The sequence below is a fragment of the Moschus berezovskii genome, chromosome 22 (genome assembly GCF_049115385.1).
Source record: "Moschus berezovskii isolate FMDL1 chromosome 22, NW_MosBer_1.0, whole genome shotgun sequence".
Taxonomy (NCBI): domain Eukaryota; kingdom Metazoa; phylum Chordata; class Mammalia; order Artiodactyla; family Moschidae; genus Moschus; species Moschus berezovskii.
In genome coordinates this window covers 18,243,449-18,265,167 of record NC_142481.1, presented here as the reverse complement: position 1 = coordinate 18,265,167, position 21,719 = coordinate 18,243,449, and the positions used below count along the sequence as shown (strand labels likewise).

At 40.9% G+C, this 21,719-nt stretch overlaps 1 non-coding gene across 1 annotated transcript; it reads right to left on the bottom strand.

Moving 5' to 3' along the window:
* Window positions 1-20,046: 20,046 nt before the first annotated feature.
* Window positions 20,047-20,153, bottom strand: LOC129547406 (U6 spliceosomal RNA). Its single transcript, XR_008684079.2, has one exon. It is a non-coding gene; the product is annotated as a U6 spliceosomal RNA (small nuclear RNA).
* Window positions 20,154-21,719: the final 1,566 nt, after the last annotated feature.

Genomic DNA, 21,719 nt, shown 5'->3' with positions numbered 1-21,719 from the left:
CCCAGCATTGGGGTCTTTTCCAAAGAGTTGGCTCTTTGCATCCGGTGCCTAAAGTATTGGAGCTTCAACTTCAGCATCAGTCCTTCCAGAGAATATTCAGAGTTGATTTCCATTTGGATTGACTGGTTTGATCTCCTTGCTGTCCAAAGGAATCTCAAGAGTCTTGTCCAGCATCAATTCTTTGGCACTCAGCCTTTTTTACAGTATGACTCTCACATATACATGACTACTGGAAAAACCATAGCTTTGACTATATGAACTTTGTTGGCAAAGTGATGTCTTTGCTTGTCAATACACTGTTTATCCTTGTCATAGCTTTTATGTTACTAACCCAGTTACCATAGCAACAGCCACGTATCATTGAGCACATCAGATGCTACACTGGGTACTACACATAATGTAATTAATCCTAACAGCAAGGTTGGTAAGCCACTTGATAGGTAGAAAGGCCCAGAGAGTTTCAGAGAACTAAGTGACTTATTCACACCAGGTAGCAAATAAATTATGTAATAACAATTCTTTTGGGGGGTCATTTCTATATTTCTGCTAGTGGTTGTTTCCTTCTGAAGTGACATATTGTAAGTCATCAACTATTAGATCTATATTTTTCTTACTTATTTATTTTTAAACATTTTTATTTTAATTGGAAACTATTTACTTTATGATACTGTAGTGGTTTTTGCCATATATTGACATGAATCAGCCATGGGTGTAGGCTGATTCCCCATCCTGAACCCCCCTCCCACCTCCCTCCCCATCCCATCCCTCAGGGTCATCCCAGTGCATCAGACCTGAGAACCCTGTCTCATGCACAGAACCTAGACTGGTGATCTGTTTCACATATGATAATATACATGTTTCAATGCTGTTCTCTCAAATCATCCCACCCTTGCCTTCTCCCACAGAATCCAAAAGTCTGTTCTTTACATGTGTCTCTTTTGCTGTCTCATATATAGGATTACTGTTACCATCTTTCTAAATTCCATATATATGCATTAGCATACTATATTGGTGTTTTTCTTTCTGGCTTACTTCACTCTATATAATAGGCTCCAGTTTCATCCACCTCATTAGAAATGATTCAAATGTATTCTTTTTAAAAGCTGAGTAATATACAATTGTGTATATGTACCACAGCTTTCTTATCCATTCGTCTGCTGATGGACATCTAGGTTGCTTCCATGTCCTGGCTATTATAACAGTGCTGCGATGAACATTGGGGTACACGTGTCTCTTTCAATTCTGGTTTCCTCAGTATGTATGCCCAGCAAGTGGGATTGCTGCGTCGAATGGCAGTTCTATTTCCAGTTTTTTAAGGAATCTCCACACTATTCTCAATAGTGGCTGTACTAGTTTGCATTCCCACCAACAGTGTAAGAGGGTTCCCTTTTCTCCACACCCTCTCCAGCGTTTATCGCTTGTAGATTTTTGGATTCATTGTGGTTATGATTTGCATTTCTCTGATAGTGATGTTGAGCATCTTTTCATGTGTTTGTTAGCCATCTGTATGTCTTCTTTGGAGAAATGTCTGTTTAGTTCTTTGGCCCATGTTTTGATTGGGTCGTTTATTTTTCTGGAATTGAGCTGCAGGAGTTGCTTGTATACTTTTGAGATTCATTCTTTGTCAGTTGCTTCATTTGCTATTATTTTCTCCCATTCTGAAGACTGTCTTTTCACTTTGCTTATAGTTTCCTTCATTATTCAAATGCTTTTAATTTTAATTAGATCCCATTTGTTTATTTTTGCCTTCGTTTCTATTACTCTTGGAGGTGGGTCATAGAGGATCCTGCTGTGATTTATGTCAGAGAGTGTTTTGCCTATATTTTTCTCAAGGAGTTTTATAGTTTCTGATCTTACGTTTAGATCTTTAATCCACTTAGAAAGGATCATAAGAGACTACTATCAGCAACTGTATGCCAATAAAATGGACAACTTGGAAGAAATGGACAAATTCTTAGAAAAGTATAACTTTCCAAAAGTGAACCAGGAAGAAATAGAAAATCTTAACAGACCCATCACTAGCACGGAAATGAAAACAGTAATCAGAAATCTTCGAGCAAACAAAAGCCCAGGACCAGACGGCTTCACAGCTGAATTCTACCAAAAATTTAGGGAAGAACTAAAACCTATCGTACTCAAACTCTTCCAGAAAATTGCAGAGGAAGGTAAACTTACAAACTCATTCTATGATGCCACCATCACCCTAATACCAAAACCAGACAAAGATGTCACACAAAAAAAGAAAACTACAGGCCAATGTCACTGATGAACATACATGAAAAATCCTTAAAAAATTCTAACGAACAGAACCCAACAACATATTAAAAAGATCATGCATCATGGCCAAGTGGGCTTTATCCCAGGGATTCAAGGATTCTTCAACATCCACAAATCAATCAATGTAATACACCACATTAACAAACTGAAAGATAAAAACCACATGATATTTCAATAGATACAGAGAAAGCCTTGGACAAAATTCAAAATCCATTTATGATAAAAACTCTCCAGAAAGCAGAAATAGATGGAACATGCCTCAACATAATAAGAGTTATATATGACAAACACACAGCAAACATTATCCTCAATGGTGAAAAATTGAAAGCATTTCCCCTGAAGTCAGGAACAAGGCAAGGGTGCCCACTTTCACCACTACAGTCAACGTAGTTTTGGAAGTTTTGGCCACAGCAATCAGAGCAGAAAAAGAAATAAAAGGAATCCAGATTGGAAAAGAAGTAAAACTCTCAGTTTTTGCAGATGACATGATCCTCTGCATAGAAAACACTAAAGACTCTACCAGGAAACTACTAGAGCTTGGTCAGTTCAGTCGCTCAGTCGTGTCTGACTCTACGACCCCATGAATCGCAGCATGCCAGGCCTCCCTGTTCGTCACCAACTCCCAGAGTTCACTTAAACTCATGTCCATCGAGTCGGCGATGCCATCCAGCCATCTCATCCTCTGTCGTTCCCTTCTGCGCCTGCCTCCAATCCCTCCCAGCATCAGAGTCTTTTCCAATGAATCAACTCTTCGCATGAGGTGGCCAAAGTATTGAGTTTCAACTTTAGCATCAGTCCTTCCAATGAACACCCAGGATTGATCTCCTTTAGGATGGACTGGTTGGATCTCCTTGCAGTCTAAGGGACTCTCAAGAGTCTTCTCCAGTACCACATTTCAAAAGCATCAATTCTTCGGCGCTCAGCTTTCTTCACAGTCCAACTCTCACATCCATTCATGACCACTGGAAAAACCATAGCCTTGACTAGATGGACCTTGGTTGGTAAAGTAATGTCTCTACTTTTTAATATGCTATCTAGGTTGGTCATAACTTTCCTTCCAAGGAGTAAGCGTCTTTTAATTTCCTGGCTGCAATCACCATCTGCAGTGATTTTTGGAGCCCCCCAAAATAAAGTCTGACACTATTTCCACTGTTTCCCTATCTGTTTGCCATGAAGTGATGGGACCAGATACCATGATCTTCGTTTTCTGAATGTTGAGCTTTAAGCCAACTTTTTCCTTCTCCTCTTTCACTTTCATCAAGAGGCTTTTGAATTCCTCTTCATTTTCTGCCATAAGGGTGGTGTCATCTGCATATCTGAGGTTATTGATATTTCTCCTGGCAATCTTGATTCCAGCCTGTGCTTCTTCCAGCCCAGCGTTCCTCATGATGTACTCTGCATATAAGTTAAATAAGCAGGGTGACAATATAGAGCCTTTACCTACTCCTTTTCCTATTTGGAACAAGTCTGTTCTTCCATGTCCAGTACTAACTGTTGCTTCCTGACCTGCATATAGGTTTCAAATCCCTTATGATTATTTAGTGGAATTGAGAAATAGATTTAATGGACTAGATTTGATAGACAGAGTGCCTGATGATCTATGGATGGAGGTTCATGACACTGTACAGGAGAAAGGGATCAAGACAATCCCCATGGAAAAGGAATGCAGAAAACTAAAATGGCTGTCTGGGGAGGCCTTACAAATAGCTGTGAAAAGAAGAGAAGGGAAAAGCAAAGGAGAAAAGGAAAGAATAAAACATCTGAGTGCAGAGTTCCAAAGAAAAGCAAAGATTGATTAGGAAGCCTTCCTCGGCGATCAATGCAAAGAAATAGAGGAAAACAACAGAATAAGAAAAACTAGAGATCTCTTCAAGAAAATTAGAGAGAGGGGGAGGGAGGAAGATGGCAGAGGAATAGGACAAGGAGACCACTTTCTCCCCAATAAATTCATCAAAAGAACATTTGAACACTGAGTAAATTCCACAAAATAACTTCTGAATGCCAGCAGAGGACATCAGACACCCAGAAAAGCAGCCCATTGTCTTTGAAAGGAGCTAGGAAATAATATAAAAGATAAAAAGAGAGACAAAAGAGGTAGGGACGGAGATCCATCCTGGGAAGGGAGGCTTAAAAAGGAGAGAAGTTTCCAAACACCAGAAAACACTCACTGGTGAGTCTGTGGCGAGCCTTGGAACCTGAGAGGGCAACATAATCTGGAGGAAAAATAAATAATTAAAACCCACAGATTACGTGCCCAATGGTAACTCCCAGTGGATAAGCAGCACAGAAGCACGCATCTGACACTAGCAAGAAGGGGCTGGGCAGGGAGCGTGGGCTGCATTTCTTAGAGTAAGGACCGGACCTGAATGCCCTGAGGGCAATCTGAGGAAGCTAACTTGAGATAGCAAAGCAGACTGTGGGATAGCTACCCCTCGAAAAGGTGAAAAGCCCTAACCTAAGACGCCACCAGTCCCGCTCACAGAACAAAAGGCTGACTAGAACTAGCCAGCTGTGGACATCCCATCCCCCACCGAGACAGGCAGGGTAGGGCAGCCATTGCTGGAAGAGGGCAATTGTGGGCCCAGAGAGGCATCCAATACCAAACTGCAAGCAGGCCTCATTGCTAACAAAGACTTCTTGGGATTCTGGCCAGTCGACATCCGCCTGAGGTGCGCTGGTGGTACACCCAGAAGCGGCAGGGACCAGGAAGGTGATAAGTTGCAGTGACTGTGCTCGTCAAACACCTGGTCATTTGAGCTGCTCAGACCAGGGAAGGGCACAAAACGCAGGCCCAACCAAGTCTGCTCCTTTGTGAAGTACCCGAGTACCTGAACCTGAGCGCCTTAAAATTGGGAAGTGCATACAACCCAGCGCCAGCCTCAGACAGTTCCCAGCAGAGCAACCTAGTTCCCAGCAAAGCAACCTAGAGCCTAAGCAGTATAAACAGGGAAAGCACATACATGCTGAGCAGGGGAAAACCCAGTGTGGCCCGAGACACTGTGATCACTCCCCACAGACACCAGTGATATTTGTTTGCAGCGTTCCTCCCTCTCCACAACAGGACTGAACAAGTGAGCATAAAAAAGTGTCCTCCACCACCGCCCCCTTGTGTGGAGAGGAAATTAGACACATAAGAGACCAGCAAAAGAAGAAGCTAAAACAGAGGGAGCCGCCTTGGAAGTGACAGATGGAGAAGTCTTGAGGCTAATGGAAGAATAAGACTGAAAACCAGAGGCAGAGGCTTAAGTCCGAATCCCGAGAACAGCAGAGAACTCCTGACTCCAGGGAACATTAATCGATAGGAGCTCATCAAACGCCTCCATACCTACACTGAAAGCAAGCACCACCCAAGGGTCAACAAGTTCCAGAGCAAGACATACCAAGCAAATTTTCCAGCAACATAGGAACATAGCCCTGTGCTTCAATATACAGGCTTTCCAAAGTCAGTCCAAACCCACTAACATCTCATAACTCATTACTGGACACTTCATTGCACTCCAGAGAGAAGAAATCCAGCTCCACCCACCAGAACACCGACACAAACTTCCCTAACCAGGGAACCTTGACAAGACACCCATCCAGCCCCGTCCACAGTGAAGAAACTCCACAGTAAAGAGAACTCCACAAACTGCCAGAAGACGGAAAGGCCACTCTAAACAGCAATATAAGCAAGATGAAAAGGCAGAGAAATACCCAGCAAGTAAAGGAACAGGATAAATGCCCACCAAACCAAACAAAAGAGGAAGAGATAGGGAACCTACCTGATAAAGAATTCTGAATAATGATAGTGAAACTGATCCAAAATCTTGAAAATGAATTGGAGTCAGAGATAAATAACCTGGAGACAATGATCAAGAAGATGCAAGAAAGGTTTAACAAGGGTCTAGAAGAAATAAAAAAGAGTCAATATACAATCAATAATGCAACAGATGAGATCAAAAACACTCTGGAGGGAACCAACAGTAGAATAACGGAGGCAGAAGAGAGGATAAGTGAGCTAGAAGATAGAATGGTAGAAATGAATGAAACAGAGAGGAAAAAAGAAAAACTAATTAAAAGAAATGAGGACAATCTCAGAGACCTCTGGGACAATGTTAAACACCCCAACATTCGAATATAGGAGTCCCAGAAGAGGAAGACAAAAAGAAAGACCATGAAAAAATACTTGAGGAGAAAATAGTTGAAAACTTCCCTAAAATGGGGAAGGAAATAATCACCCAAGTCCAAGAAACCCAGAGAGTCCCTAACAGGATAAACCCAAGGTGAAATACCCCAAGACACACATTAATTGTATTAACAAAGATCAAACACAAAGAACAAATATTAAAAGCAGCAAGGGAAAAATAGCAAATAAAACATAAGGGGATTCCCATAAGGATAACAGCTGATCTTACAAAGAAACTCTTCAGGCCAGAAAGGAATGGCAGGGCATACTTAAAGTGTTGAAAGAAAATAACGTACAACCCAGATTACTGTACCCAGCAAGGATCTCATTCAAATAGGAAGGAGAAATCAAAAGCTTTACAGACAAGCAAAAGCTGAGAGAATTCAGCATCACCAAACCAGCTCTCCAACAAATGCTAAAGGACTTTCTCTAGACAGGAAACATAGAAAGGGTGTATAAACTCGAACCCAAAACAATAAAGTAAATGGCAAAGTAAATTACCTTAAAAGTAAAAGGGTTGAATGCCCCAACCAAAAGACAAACACTGGCTGAATGGATACAAAAACAAGACCCCTATATATGTTGTCTACAAGAGACCCAGCTCAAAACAAGTGACACATACAGATTGAAAGTGAAGGGCTGGAAAAAGATATTCCACGCAAATAGAGACCAAAGGAAAGCAAGAGTAGCAATACTCATATGAGATAAATAGACTTTAAAACAAAGGCTGTGAAAAGAGACAAAGGACACTACATAATGATCAAAGGATCAATCCAAGAAGAAGACATAACAATTATAACTGTATACACACCCAACATAGGAGCACCACAATATGTAAGACAAATGCTAACAAGTATGAAAGGGGAAATTAACAATAACACAGTCATAGTGGGAGACTTTAATACCCCACTCACACCTATGGATAGATCAACTAAAAAGAAAATTAACAGGGAAACACAAACATTAAATGATATAATAGACCAGTTAGACCTAATAGATATCTATAGGACATTTCACCCCAAAACAATGAATTTCACCTTTTCTCAAGCACACACGGAACCTTCTCCAGGATAGATCATATCCTGGGCCATAAATCTAGCCTTGGTAAATTCAAAAAAATTGAAACAATTCCAAGCATATTTTCTGACCACAATGCAGTGAAATTAGATCTCAATTACAGGAGAAAAACTGTTAAAAATTCCAACATGTGGAGGCTGAACAACAGGCTGCTGAATAACTAACAAATCTTAGAAGAAATCTAACAAGAAATAAAATATGCATAGAAACGAAAGAAAATGAAAACACAACAACCCAAAACCTGTTGGACAGTAAAAGAAATGCTAAGGGGATGGTTCATAGCAATACAGGCATACCTCAAGAAACAAGAAAAAAGCCAACTAAATAACTTAACTCTACACCTAAAGCAACTAGAAAAGGAAGAAATGAAAAACCCCAGGGTGAGTAGAAGGAAAGAAATCTTAAAAATTAGGGCAGAAATAAATGCAAAAGAAACAAAAGAGACCATAGCAAAAATCAACAAAGCCAAAAGCTGGTTCTTTGAGAGGGTAAATAAAATCGACAAACCACTAGCCAGACTCATCAAGAAACAAACGGAGAAAAACCAAATCAATAAAATTAGAAATGAAAATGGAGAGATCACAACAGACAACACAGAAATACAAAGGATCATAAGAGACTACTATCAGCAATTATATGCCAATAAAATGAACAACTTGGAAGAAATAGACAAATTCTTAGAGAAGTACAACTTTCCAAAACTGAACCAGGAAGAAATAGAAAACCTTAACAGATCCATCACAAGCATGGAAATTGAAACTGTAATCAGAAATCTTCCAGCAAACAAAAGCCCTGGCCCAGACGAATTCACAGATGAATTCTACCAAAAATTTCAGTTCAGTTCAGTTCAGTCGCTCAGTCGTGTCTGACTCTCCGCGACCCCATGAATCACAGCATGCCAGGCCTCCCTGTCCATCACCAACTCCCGGAGTTCACTCAAACTCATGTCCACAGAGTCGGTGATGCCATCCAGCCATCTCATTCTCTGTCGTCCCCTTCTCCTCCCGCCCCCAACCTTTCCCAGCATCAGAGTCTTTTCCAGTGAGTCAACTCGTCGAGTGAGGTGGCCAAAGTATTGTAGCTTCAGCTTTAGCATCAGTCCTTCCAATGAACACCCAGGATTGATCTCCCTTAGAATGGACTGGTTGGATCTCCTGGCGGTACAAGGGATTCTCAAGAGTCTTCTCCAACACCACGGTTAAAAAGCTTCAATTCTTCGGCTATCAGCTTTCTTCACAGTCCAGCTCTCACATCCATACATGACCACGGGAAAAACCATAGCCTTGACTAGACGGACCTTTGTTGGCAAAGTAATGTCTCTGCTTTTCAATATATTATCAAGGTTGGTCATAACTTTCCTTCCAAGGAGTAAGCGTCTTTTAATTTCATGGCTGCAATCAGCATCTGCAGTGATTTTGGAGCCCCCAAAAATAAAGTCTGACACTGTTTCCACTGTTTTTCCATCTATTTCCCATGAAGTGATGGGACCAGATGCCATGATCTTTGTTTTCTGAATGTTGAGTTTCAAGCCAACCTTTTCACTCTCCTCTTTCACTTTCAAGAAGAGGCTTTTGAGTTCCTCTTCACTTTCTGCCAGCCGGCCCCGGTGGCGCAGACGCGAGAGACGCCGGCCCCGGCGCAACCGACCAGACAAAGAGGCGCGCTGAGAGGAGCTACCCCACGCCTGAAGCCAGGGCCAGCGGCCGAGAGGAGCTGCCCCACGTCCAACAGGTGGTGGCTGCGTGGACGCAGGAGGGCCGAGAGGAGCTATTCCACGTTCAAGGTCAGGAGGGGCGGCCTTGAGGAGATACCCCTCGTCCAAGGTAAGGTACAGAGGCTGCACTTTGTTGGAGTGGCTGTGAAGAGATTTTACACGACTAAGGTAAGAGAAACACAAATAAGACGGTAGGTATTGCAAGGGGGCATCAGAGGGCAGACACACTGAAAACATAGTAACAGGAAACTAGTTGATCTGATCACATGGACCACAGCCGAATGTGGTCCACTGGAGAAGGGAATGGCAAACCACTTCAGTATACTTGCCTTGAGAACCCCATGAATAGTTCAGTTCAGTTCAGTTCAGTTGCTCATATCCGACTCTCCGCGACCCCATGAATCACAGAAAGCCAGGCCTCCCTGTCCATCACCAACTCCAAAGGGCAAAATGATAGGATACTGAATGAGGAATTCCCCAGGTCGGTAGGTGCCCAGTATGCTACTGGAGATCAGTGGAGAAGTAACTCTAGAAGGAATGAAGGGATGGAGCAAAAGCAAAACCAATACCCAGTTGTGGATGTGACCAGTGATAGAAGAAAGGTCCGGTGCTGTAAAGAGCAATATTGCATAGGAACCTGGAATGTTAGGTCCATGAATCAAGGCAAATTGGAAGCGGTCAAACAGGAGATGGCAAGTGTGAACATAGACATTCTAGGAATCAGTGAATTAAAATGGACTGGAATGGGTGAATTTAACTCAGATGACCATTATATCTACTACTGTGGGCAGGAATCCCTTAGAAGAAATGGAGTAGCCATCATGGTCAACAAAAGAGTCCAAAATGCAGTACTTGGATGCAATCTTAAAAACGACAGAATGATTTCTGTTCATTTCCAAGGCAAACCATTCAATATTACAGTAATCCAGGCCTATGCCCCAACCAGTAATGCTGAAGAAGCCGAAGTTGAACGGTTCTATGAAGACCTACAAGATCTTTTAGAACGAACACCCAAAAAAGATGTCCTTTTCATTATAGGGGACTGGAATGCAAAAGTAGGAAGTCAAGAAACACCTGGAGTAACAGGCAAATTTGGCCTTGGAGCACGGAATGAAGCAGGGCAAAGGCTAATAGAGTTTTGTCAAGAGAACACACTGGTCATAGCAAACACCCTCTTCCAACAACACAAGAGAAGACTCTACACATGGACATCACCAGATGGTCAACACCGAAATCAGATTGATTATATTCTTTGCAGCCAAAGATGGAGAAGCTCTATACAGTTAGCAAAAACAAGACCAGGAGCTGACTGTGGCTCAGATCATGAACTTCTTATTGCCAAATTCAGACTTAAGTTGAAGAAAGTAGAGAAAACCACTAGACCATTCAGATATGATCTAAATCAAATCCCTTATGATTATACAGTGGAAGTGAGAAATAGATTTAAGGGACTAGATCTGATAGAAAGAGTGCCTGATGAACTCTGGACGGAGGTTCGTGACATTGTACAGGAGACAGGGACCAAGACCATCCCCATGGAAAAGAAATGCAAAAAAGCAAAACGGCTGTCTGAGGAGGCCTTACAAATAGCTGTGAAAAGAAGAGAAGCGAAAAGCAAAGGAGAAAAGGTAAGATACAAGCATCTGAATGCAGAGTTCCAAAGAATAGCAAGGAGAGATAAGAAAGCCTTCCTCAGCAATCAATGCAAAGAAATAGAGGAAAATAACAGAATAGGAAAAACAAGAGATCTCTTCAAGAAAATTAGAGATTCCAAGGGAACATTTCATGCAAAGATGGGCTCGATAAAGGACAGAAATGGTATGGACCTAACAGAAGCAGAAGATATTAAGAAGAGGTGGCAAGAATACACAGAAGAACTGTACAAAAAAGATCTTCACGACCAAGATAATCACGATAACGTGATCACTGACCTAGAGCCAGACATCTTGGAATGTGAAGTCAAGTGGGCCTTAGAAAGCATCACTATGAACAAAGCTAGTGGTGGTGATGGAATTCCAGTTGAGCTCTTTCAAATCCTGAAAGATGATGCTGTGAAAGTGCTGGACTCAATATGCCAGCAAATTTGGAAAACTCAGCAGTGGCCACAGGACTGGAAAAGGTCAGTCTTCATTCCAATCCCAAAGAAAGGCAATACCAAAGAATGCTCAAAGTACCACACATTTGCACTCATCTCACACACTAGTAAAGTCATGCTCAAAATTCTCCAAGCGATAGGTTAGGTTAGGTTTTACCAAGTAGTATTTCTTCATGTTGGTATACCAAAATTTGTTAATCTAGCTACTTGATAGCAGACCCTTCTGTTCTATTTTCCAAATTATATTTTTATTGTCATGGAAAACCATATGAAATGTACATTCTTTTTTTTAAGCTTTTTGATTCTTCATTTAAATTTCTATTACATATTTATTTGTTTATATGAATCATACACCTACAGCCATAGAATCTCTGCCAAGATCACTACTGTTACAAGGACAGAAACAGTTTCTCAGGTGAGGTGAGGAAGTTGGTGGCTTTCAATAACACCTCCAACAATGTCTCCTTTATTGAAATATTTATTGACCAGACAGAATGTGCCAGGTCTTTTGTCCCCTGGCTTGCTCAGCTCTATGCTTATAACTAAAGGACAAAGACAGCCTAGTTCATCAGCAGAGTTAAATTACTTTCAATGGCAAAAGAGACTGACCAATGGACACATAGCCATAGATATCAGGCTTGTGTGCTAAGCTCATGTACTCTCATTAGCTAAGTGAACTCAAACCTAGGAAATGACACGTTAAGAAGACTCAGTCATAGTAGTATACCTGGTAGAAAAATGACAAACACCATCCCAAAAGGAGCCAAAATTGAAGCTTCTTTATCTCCTATAAGTGGGACAATCCCAGTTTATACCTGTTGTGTCAATGTCCCAGCAGCCCTAACACTTCCCTCAGGAAATCTACATTTTTAATGACTTTGTATGTCTTGTTAACTGTAAGCACAATATTGTACATTAGTTCTCCAGAAGTGTTGCATTTTACACATTGTATAACCTGCCAACAGATATTCCCGTTTGCCAACTACTGTCAGCCCCTGGCAACCACTGGTCTACTTTCTGTTTCTATCGCTCTAAATGCTTTCTTTTTTTAATAAAAAATACTTTAAAAATAGTTTTATATCTTTGTTGCATCATGTAACTTGTGAGATCTTAGTTCCTTGACTAGGGCCCTCTGCAATGAGAGATGGAGTCCTAACCACTGAATCACCAGGGAGTTCTTGAGTTTAACTAGCCACTTTATATACTGCCTCATATGAGTGGAATCAAGCAGAATTTGCCTTTCTGTGACTGGCTTGTTTCACTTGCAATAATGTCCTTAAGGCTCATCCATATTGCTGCATATAGTAAAATTTTTTCTTTTTAAAGACTGAATAATATTCCACTGTGTGTGTGTGTGTGTATATATATATATATATATCACATTTTATTTATCTATATAAATATATAGATGGATATTTGGGTTACCCCCATGTTCCACGAATAGTGGTACAATGAACCTGGGATTGCAATATCTCTTTGAGATCTTGATTTTAATTCTTTTAGATAAATACCCTTAAGTGGGGTTGCTGGATCAGATGGCATTGTATTTTTCAGTTTTTGAAGGCCCTCCATGCTCTTATCTATAATGGCTGTGCCAGGTTACAGTCTCAGTTTCTCGGCATCCATACCAGTACTTGCATGTGTTTTTTAAAAATAGCCTTTATAATAAGTATGAAGTGACATCTCAGTGTGGTTTTGCTTTATATTTCCCTGATAATTATTGATATTGAGAACATTTTATATACCTGCTTGCCCTTCTTTTATCTTCTTCGGAGAACTGTCTATTCAGGTCCAATGCTTAATTTTTAGTTGGAATGTTTTTTGGTTTTTTCTTTTAATGGAGGTGTAGGTACTTTTGTGTGCATGCTAAGTTACTTCAGTTGTGTCCCAACTCAGTGGCCCCATGGACTGCAGCATGCCAGTTTCCTCTGTCCATGGGATTCTCCAGGCAAGAATACTGGAGTGGGTTGCCATGTCCTCCTCCAGGGGATCTTCCCCAGCCAGGGATCAAATCCATGTCTCATTATGTTTCCTGCATTGGCAGGCAGGTTCTTTACCACCAGCGACCCCTGGGAAGCCTAGTGTGGGAATCCTTTTTTATTTTGGATATTAACTTCTTATCAGATATGTGGTTTGAAAATATTTTCCCATTATGTAGGTGGCATTTTCACTTTGTTGATGATTTCCTTTGCTCAGCAGAAACTTTTTATTTTACTTTGTTCCACTTGTCCTCTTTTGTTTTTGTTTCTTGTGCTTTGGTTTTAATATCCAAGAAATCATTGCCAAACCCATGTCATACAGTTTTCCCCCTATGTTTCCTTCTAGTAATTTTACAGTTTCAGGCATTGTGTTTAACCTATTTTGAATTGTTTTGTGTGTGTGGTATAAGATAAAAATAAAATTTCATTCTTTTTCTTTACCATATCCAGTAGTTCCCAACACTATTTATGGAAGAGATCATCTTTTCCCATTTTGTATTCCTGGCAACCTTGTCAAAGATCAGTTGAGTGTACGTGTATGAGTGTGTGTTTTCTGGGCTCTCTCTTCTGTTCCACTGGTCTATATGTCTGCATGTTAGTATCGTACTATATTAATGACTGCAGCTTTGTAATATGTTTTGAAACGAAGAAGTGTGGTACCTCCAGGTTTGTTTTTCTTTCTCAAGATTGTTTTAGCTATTCAGATTCCTTTGTGGTTGAATATGATTTTTATGACCATTTTTCTAGTTCTTTATGTCAATGTATGGCAAAACCAACCAATATAATATTGTAAAATAATTAGCCTCCAATAAAAAAGAAAAAAAATTTAAAAAATATGTCTTGGAATCTGGGAATTCATTGACTGTTTATATCATATTTGGTGGTATGGATATCATAACAACATTAGTCTTCCAATCTGTGAATGTGGGATGTTGTTCTACTTCTTTGTGTCTTCTTTAATGTTTTTCATCAGTATTTTGTAGTTTTCAATGTAGAAGTTTTTCCCCCTTTGTGATTCATTCTAAGTATTTTATCTTTTCTTAATTTCCTTTTGGAGTCTTCACTGTTAGTGTAATGGTGCTCAGCAGTGTCTCTGGGTTCAGTAATAGGAAACTAGGGCAGGTGGTGGTGGTTGGTAGTGCCAGGAGTGTGCACAGACTCAGCTGTGAGGCTGTAGGTAAATGCACAGGGGCAGTGGAGTATGCATCGTGGCAAGGATAGGGCTTGTGTTAAAATCTGGGTCTGATTGCAGGCACAAGTTCAGTTGCTGAGGTCATAGCTGGTAGCATGTATGCACCTGGCTTCAGTACCAGGGATAGCTTAGCTGTATGCATGATGGCTGTGTGGAGTTCCAAGGAGGCACTAGCTGTCATGGGTCCTATTAGGGAGAGTGGAGGGACTCAGCACCAGGACTCTGAGACCTTGAAACCTGTGAGACCTTCTGTGGTGAGAGCTGTGGGCATATGTAGTAGTTGTGCTGGCTGTTGGTTTCCTCCACAACTTTCCCTCATTTTAATTCATGCTACTGTTAGGGGAAACACACTGACTGAAATTGCCCACCTTGGCCAGGCACCATAGTAACCATTTGTGTGAGTTATTTTACAACAGGAAGTCCTGTATGAAACATGGCACTAGTAAGACACCATCAACCAGAAGAATTTGGGAAAGATCAAAAGGAGATGCTGCATGTCCTACCACCTCCCAGAATCATCAGTGGCATCCATCTTGGCTGAGCAGTGCATGCAATTCCAGGAAGGACCCTGAGTTGGAATGATTGGCCAGAGACAACCCGGAAACTAACCTCATCATCATAAAACCTGAGACAGTGAGTCATGTGGCAGAGCAGTTCTCCTGCGTTCTCTTACCCTACTGCTTTCTGTCCTGCCACCCCTTTCCAATAAAGTCTCTTACCTCGTCAGCACGTGTGTCTCCTTGGACATTTCATTTCAAGTGTTTGACTGGAGCCCCCTTTTGGCCCCTGGAAGGGGTGCCCCTTCCTGCAGTACTACTGTGTTGCTTCAGTTTTTTAACTGAACTCCTGAGCTCTGTCAGAACTATTTTCATTAACATCTGCCTGTCCAATGTTTTGTTTTTTTTTTTTTTTCCATTGGGGAGATAGAGACTGGGATCTCTTACTAAACCATCCTGCTAACATTATTCTGTATATAAGTTTTAGAATCAGTTTCTCACTTTCTACACACTTCCTGCTTGGTATGTACATGTGTAATCATTCACTTCAGTCATGTCCAACTCTATCCGACTCCATGAACTGTAGCTTGCCAGGCTTCTTTGTCTATGGGATTCTATAGGCAAGAATACTGGAGTGAATTGCCATTCCCTCCTCCAGGGGGTCTTCCTGACCCAGGGATCAAACCCCAGTCTCCTAAGTCTCCTGCATTGGCAGGCAGGTTTTTTTACCTCTATCACCACCTGGGAATCCCCCTGCTTGGCATATAAATCAAGATTGTATTGACTCTAAAGATCAATAGAATTGAAATCTTATTAAGTCTTTAAATAAGCATTCTTTGTGACTTTTACTTTACTTAGAAATTAAGTACTAATTTTGTACTTTCCATTTTACACGTTCTACACATATTTTATTAATTCCCTGCCAAAATATTTTACATTTTTGGTGCTATTGTGATATTTTACTTTGATTTTAAATTGTTTGTTGCCAGTATGTAAAATACACATGATTTTTTATATACTGACTTGTATTTTACAAATATGCTAAACTCACTTACATGAATTAGTGGTGTTTTTGTGGATTCTTTAGGTTTTTCTCTGTATATTATGTTCTTTTCTGAGCGTCTGCCTCCAATGCGGGAGACCTGGGTTCGATCCCTGGGTCGGGAAGATCCCCTGGAGAAGGAAACGGTAACCCACTCCAGTATTCTTGCCTGGAGAATCCCATGGACAGAGAAGCCTGGTAGGCTGCAGTCCATGGGGTCGCAAAGAGTCGGACACGACTGAGCGACGGAACGGAACGGAACGGTGAGGAAGAGAGTTTGATTTTTTTCCCCTTCCAACTGTAGTTTGTTTTCATTATTTCCTGCCTTATTGCACTTGTGAGAGCTTCCAGTCCAATGTTAAATAGAAAAGGAGACTAGTGACTTTCCCTCATCCTTGATATTAGGGGGAAAAATCCAGCGTTTGTTCATTAAATGCAGTCAGCTGAAGTCTTCTTTGTTATTTTGATGCCATTTGTTAGATGGAGACTATGTTCTTCTATTACTATTGTACTGAGAAATTTAATGGATGTTTCAGTTCAGTTCAGTTCAGTCGCTCAGTCGTGTCCGACTCTCCGCGACCCCATGAATCATAGCACGTCAGGCCTCCCTGTCCATCACCAACTCACGGAGTTCACTCAGACTCATGTCCACAGAGTCGGTGATGCCATCCAGCCACCTCATTCTCGGTCGTCCCCTTCTCCTCCCACCCCGAACCTTTCCCAGCATCAGAGTCTTTTCCAGTGAGTCAACTCGTCGCATGAGGTGGCCAAAGTATTGCAGTTTCAGCTTTAGCATCAGTCCTTCCAATGAACACCCAGGATTGATCTCCTATAGAATGGACTGGTTGGATCTCCTTGCAGTCCAAGGGACTCTCAAGAGTCTTCTCCAACACCACAGTTCAAAAGCATCAATTCTTCGGCGCTCAGCTTTCTTCACAGTCCAACACTCACATCCATACACGACCACGGGAAAAACCATAGCCTTGACTAGACAGATCTTTGTTGGCAAAGTAATGTCCCTGCTTTTTAAAATGGGTGTTTAGTTTTTTCTATTTCTTTTCTGCATGATTTGATACATAGTTTTACCTCTTCCTTTCCAGTCTGTGTTCCTTTTTTATTCTTTTGTTTTACTAGTCAGAATTGTCAGTAAAATGTTACAAAAAAAATTATAAAAGTGGACATCTTTGCCTTCTTCTCGATTTTAGGAGGAAAACATTCAATCTTTTCCCATTAAGTATTCAGTTAGTTAGTATTCCCATTAAGTATTCAGTTAGTAGGTGGTTTTGTAAGTATGCTCACAATGTTGAAGAAGAATACTTTTTTCTTAGTTCATGGGTGTGTTTTATTATGAATAGTTCAATTTTTTAAAAAAAAATTTATTTTTAATTGGAAGATAATTGCTTTACAATATTTGTTGGTTTCTGCCATTCATCAATGTAAATCAGCCATAGGTGTAAATATGTCCCCTCCCTCTGGAAACTTCCTCCCACCTCCCACCCCATCCCACCCCTCTAGGTGAATGCTTTGATTTTTAAAACATATTTTCTTCATCTGTTGAGATGATCATATGACTTTTCTCCATTATTCTGTTAATGTGATGGATTACCTTGATTGAATGTTGAACGAAATGTGCATGCCCAGGATAAAGATCACTGTGTCTTTATGTGCTGCTTCTTTTATGTGTTGCTGGGTTTGATTTGCTAATGTGTTGATTTTTGTGAGTAAATGTTTATGAATGGTATCAGTCCATAGTTTTCTGGTAATGGTTTTTCCTAAAAATATATGAGGAAATACTTGCCTCAAGAGATGAGTTGGGAAGGTTCATTTGTTCTCCATTTTCTTAAAGCATTTATATAGGTTTGTTATTATTTCTTCTTTACATATATAATAAAATTCCCCTCTTTAACTTTGTGGGTTTGAACTTTCTATATGTGATGGTTTTATTAAAGTTTATCTTTCTTAACAGATATATGGCTATTTAGATACTCTCTTTTGCATTGAGTCACTTTATGTAATTTTTGTCTTCAAGAAAAGTGGCCAATTCATTAAGCCATCCAATTAATTGCACAATTTGTTGCTAGTGCTTTCTTATTTTTATGTGTGTGGATCTATAAAGACATCCCTTCTTTTATTTATTATGGTAATTTGTGTCTTAATGCTTTTTAAATAAGTGATACACATTTATAAAATTTTTTGAACTTTCAAAGATCCTTGTTTTAATGGTCATTGATATCCTTTTCTCTCTTTTTTCGGCTGTATTGGGTCTTCATCACTATATGTGGGCTTTATCTACTTACAGTGAGTAGCGACTATCTACTTGCAGAGGCTGAACTCTAGGATGTGCAGTCTTCAGTAGTTGCAGTACATGGGACTTAGGGCACACCTCTTCAGTAGTTGCAGCTCCCAAGCTCTAAGAGTGGGAACTTAGTAGTTCTGGTGCACATGCTTAGTTGTCCTGCATCATGTGGGTCTTCCCAGACCAGGGATCAAACCCATGTCCCCTGCATTGGTAGGCCAACTCCCAACCGACAGAACCACCAGGAAAGTCTGATATTCTTAATTATTTATTTGTTTTCTACTTTGAGATCATCAAACTTTCTTTTCGTACTGAATTAGTTAGTAAATATACTACAGTGTTTAGTACAAACAACAATTCAAACATCATTACCTTGTTTCTCGTTTTAAATGGATTGCTCATACCATTTTACCATCAAATATGACATTTGCTGAGTTTTTTTTATAAACACACTTTATCATGATTACGAAGAACTCTTTATTATAATTTTTAAAGTTTTTTCTAAATCACAAATAACTGCTTAGTATTATAATACTGTTTATTTCCTTTATCAGTTAAGAGATCAGTCAATTTTTCTACTTCAGTCTGTGTATGCTTCTGAACTAGGTATGAGTCTGTTTGCCCATGCTCAGTAAAGCCAATCTATTGACACCAGGTTGTGGTGAAGGAAAGTGCAGTGTTTATTATAGGGAACCAATGAAGGAGTCCTGGAGAAGGGAATGGCAGCCCACTTCAGTGTTATTGCCTGGAGAATCCCATGGACAGAGAAGCCTGCCAGGCTACAGTCCATGGGGTCGCAAAGAGTTGGACACGACTGAGCGACTAATGCAACGCAAAGCAATAAAGGAGTCGAGGTAGCTAGTACTTCAGAGGCCCGAACTCCCCACAGGGTTTCCAGGAAAGGTTTTTAAAGACAGGTTGAGGGAGAAGGGTTTTTAGGATATGTGATCAGCTGGTGGACATTCTTGTGATTGGTTGGTGCTGAGGTAATCTAGAGTCAACATCAACCATCTGGTTCCAAAAGGACTGGAGTCTACATTCTTGTGGGAAACATACAGTTAATTTTTTCCACCTGATGGGGGTTTCAGTATCTGCAAAACAGCTCCAAGGATATGGCTCAGAATACTATGTGTAGCCCTTGAGGAGTTACAGAAGGTCTTTGACTTTATCTAATTGTTGAATGGCTACACTATTATTATATTGTCTTGCTTGACTTTTTTTCTTTTTCTGTGAATTTTTCTTACATCTCTGATTATAAATATACTCTTTGGAACTTGGGGAAAACCTAGGAGATAGGTTTTTCTACAGACAAGAAGCATGTGGAGGACATGGTTGGGAGTGGTCTGTTCTGGGAAGACCTCTTAGGGTTCTGCTTGGTTGTATTTATGCAGTTTATTATATATATTTGTAATACTAGGCTATGTTTGCATTAGAATAAAATAAAATAGATATAGTTTTACACTTCATTAGTTATATGTGTGTGTGTGTGTGTGTATACATATACACACGTACCTGGAGAAAGGCATGGCAATCCACTCCAGTATTCTTGCCTATATATATATAGATAGATCTATAGATATATACATATATCTCCTACCTCTTGAACCTCCCCCTACCATCACCAATTCCACCCCTCTAGGTCATCAGAGAGTGCCAGGATGGGCTCCCTGTGCTATACAGTAGCTTCCTGCTAGATGTCTATTTTACACATAAAAAATATGGAATGTTTCACAGATTTATTTGTCGTTCTTGTTCAAGGGCCATGCTAAGCGTCTCTGTATTGTTGCAGTTTTAGTATATGTGTGGCTGAAGCAAGCACTCTCTCTCTCTCCTTTTAAAATATCTATTTGTTATTATTATTATTTTTTTAATTTTCAGCTCTGTTTGGTCTTAGTTGTGGCACAAGGGATCTTTTTGTGGCCGTTTATGAGAACTTTTGTTGCAGTGCGCAGGCTTCACTCTAGTTGTGGCACATAGGTTTTAGGGGCCCCACAGCATGTGACATTCCACAACCAGGGATCAAACCAGCATCCCCTGCATTGGAAGTGGATTATTAACCACTGGAGAACCAGGCAAGTCCCATCAAGGTCTGTCTTATTTAGGGGCTTCCTCAGTAGTCTTATCCCTTGCTCTTTATTTTTTCTCATGGACCATTAGTCCAAATGGTTTAGGTCTCGCTCTGATTTATTGTATTCCTTCCATGCTTCTTCTGAAAGAGTGTAGAATAAGCTTATCCCTCACGGATTGAGTGTGGAGAGTGCTCCTGAGTCTGGGCCAGCCCTGTGTGTCTGCTCAGAGCTGCCTTTGTGGTAGAAGCACTGATGATGTGAGTCTGGGCTGGTCTTGCTATCATCAGTAGGGCCTATTCACCTGACTGTGTTGTGTTGCCCATGCCAATTTCTTTGTCCTTAGTGCCCACATGCATGAAGCTGTGTGAAGCCCTGCAAACTTTACAAGTGGGACCTATTTATCTAGCAAAGTAGTCAGTTAGCAGTTACCTCAGTAATCTAGGAATGGACAAGATGAATCCACCCATATATTTTCAACAGTGTCCTTTGAATGGAAGATGTGTTTCTGTCAACTCTTTCCTGTGCTGAGCACCCCTCAGGATCTGCTGAGGTCTGTGCCTTCCTGAGGAGTCCCTCTTGGGGCACATAAGAGAGCATCTGTCCTTCCACGTGCACGGCTTCAGATGACTGGGTTTGATGCCCTGACTGGGTATCCTGTGTTCTGAGTCCATGAGTATTGCCAGTCTAAGGATGACGGGAGATATGTTACACCACTGGAACTGTAGTCAATATAGCAGAGTATTTTTCAAAAGGAATTCGGAAGAAAACTTCCAGGTATGATGGCAACACAGAAGCAGTGGGTATGTGTATGCCAGTCTTCACTGGAATCATGAAGACAAGCTGTGTCCTCGACTGTGGCCTGATTCTGGGCTTTTCCTTCTGGGGCGCTTGTCTCAGTCTTGTTGCCTCTGTCTTGGCACTCAGAGCTTGCTCCCATCTCTCTCTCTGACTTTCTGGCTTCCAGGTCTTGATCCATGGGGCAATATGTCCTTCTGCCTGGAATCCTCAGCAGATTCCTATGGGCTGGGTAGGAGGTGCAGCCCCCAAACACCGTTTCAGGGCAGTTTAAGAATATCTCCATGCAAGGTCCTTGGATAAATACACGGCTAGAGAGCATCTCCCTCCTGCACCGGGATTCCTGTTCTCTGTGTAGGGTGATGATGCCTCTGAAGCTTCAACTATGGTATCCCTCTCCCTTCCTCCTGCTGCCTTCACTGAGCATCTTCTACTTGAATTCTCTTCCTTCATAAACAGGCAGATGGACATAGGACACCATGAGACTTTGTGTTCCCAACAAAGGAGACCCAGATAGGGAC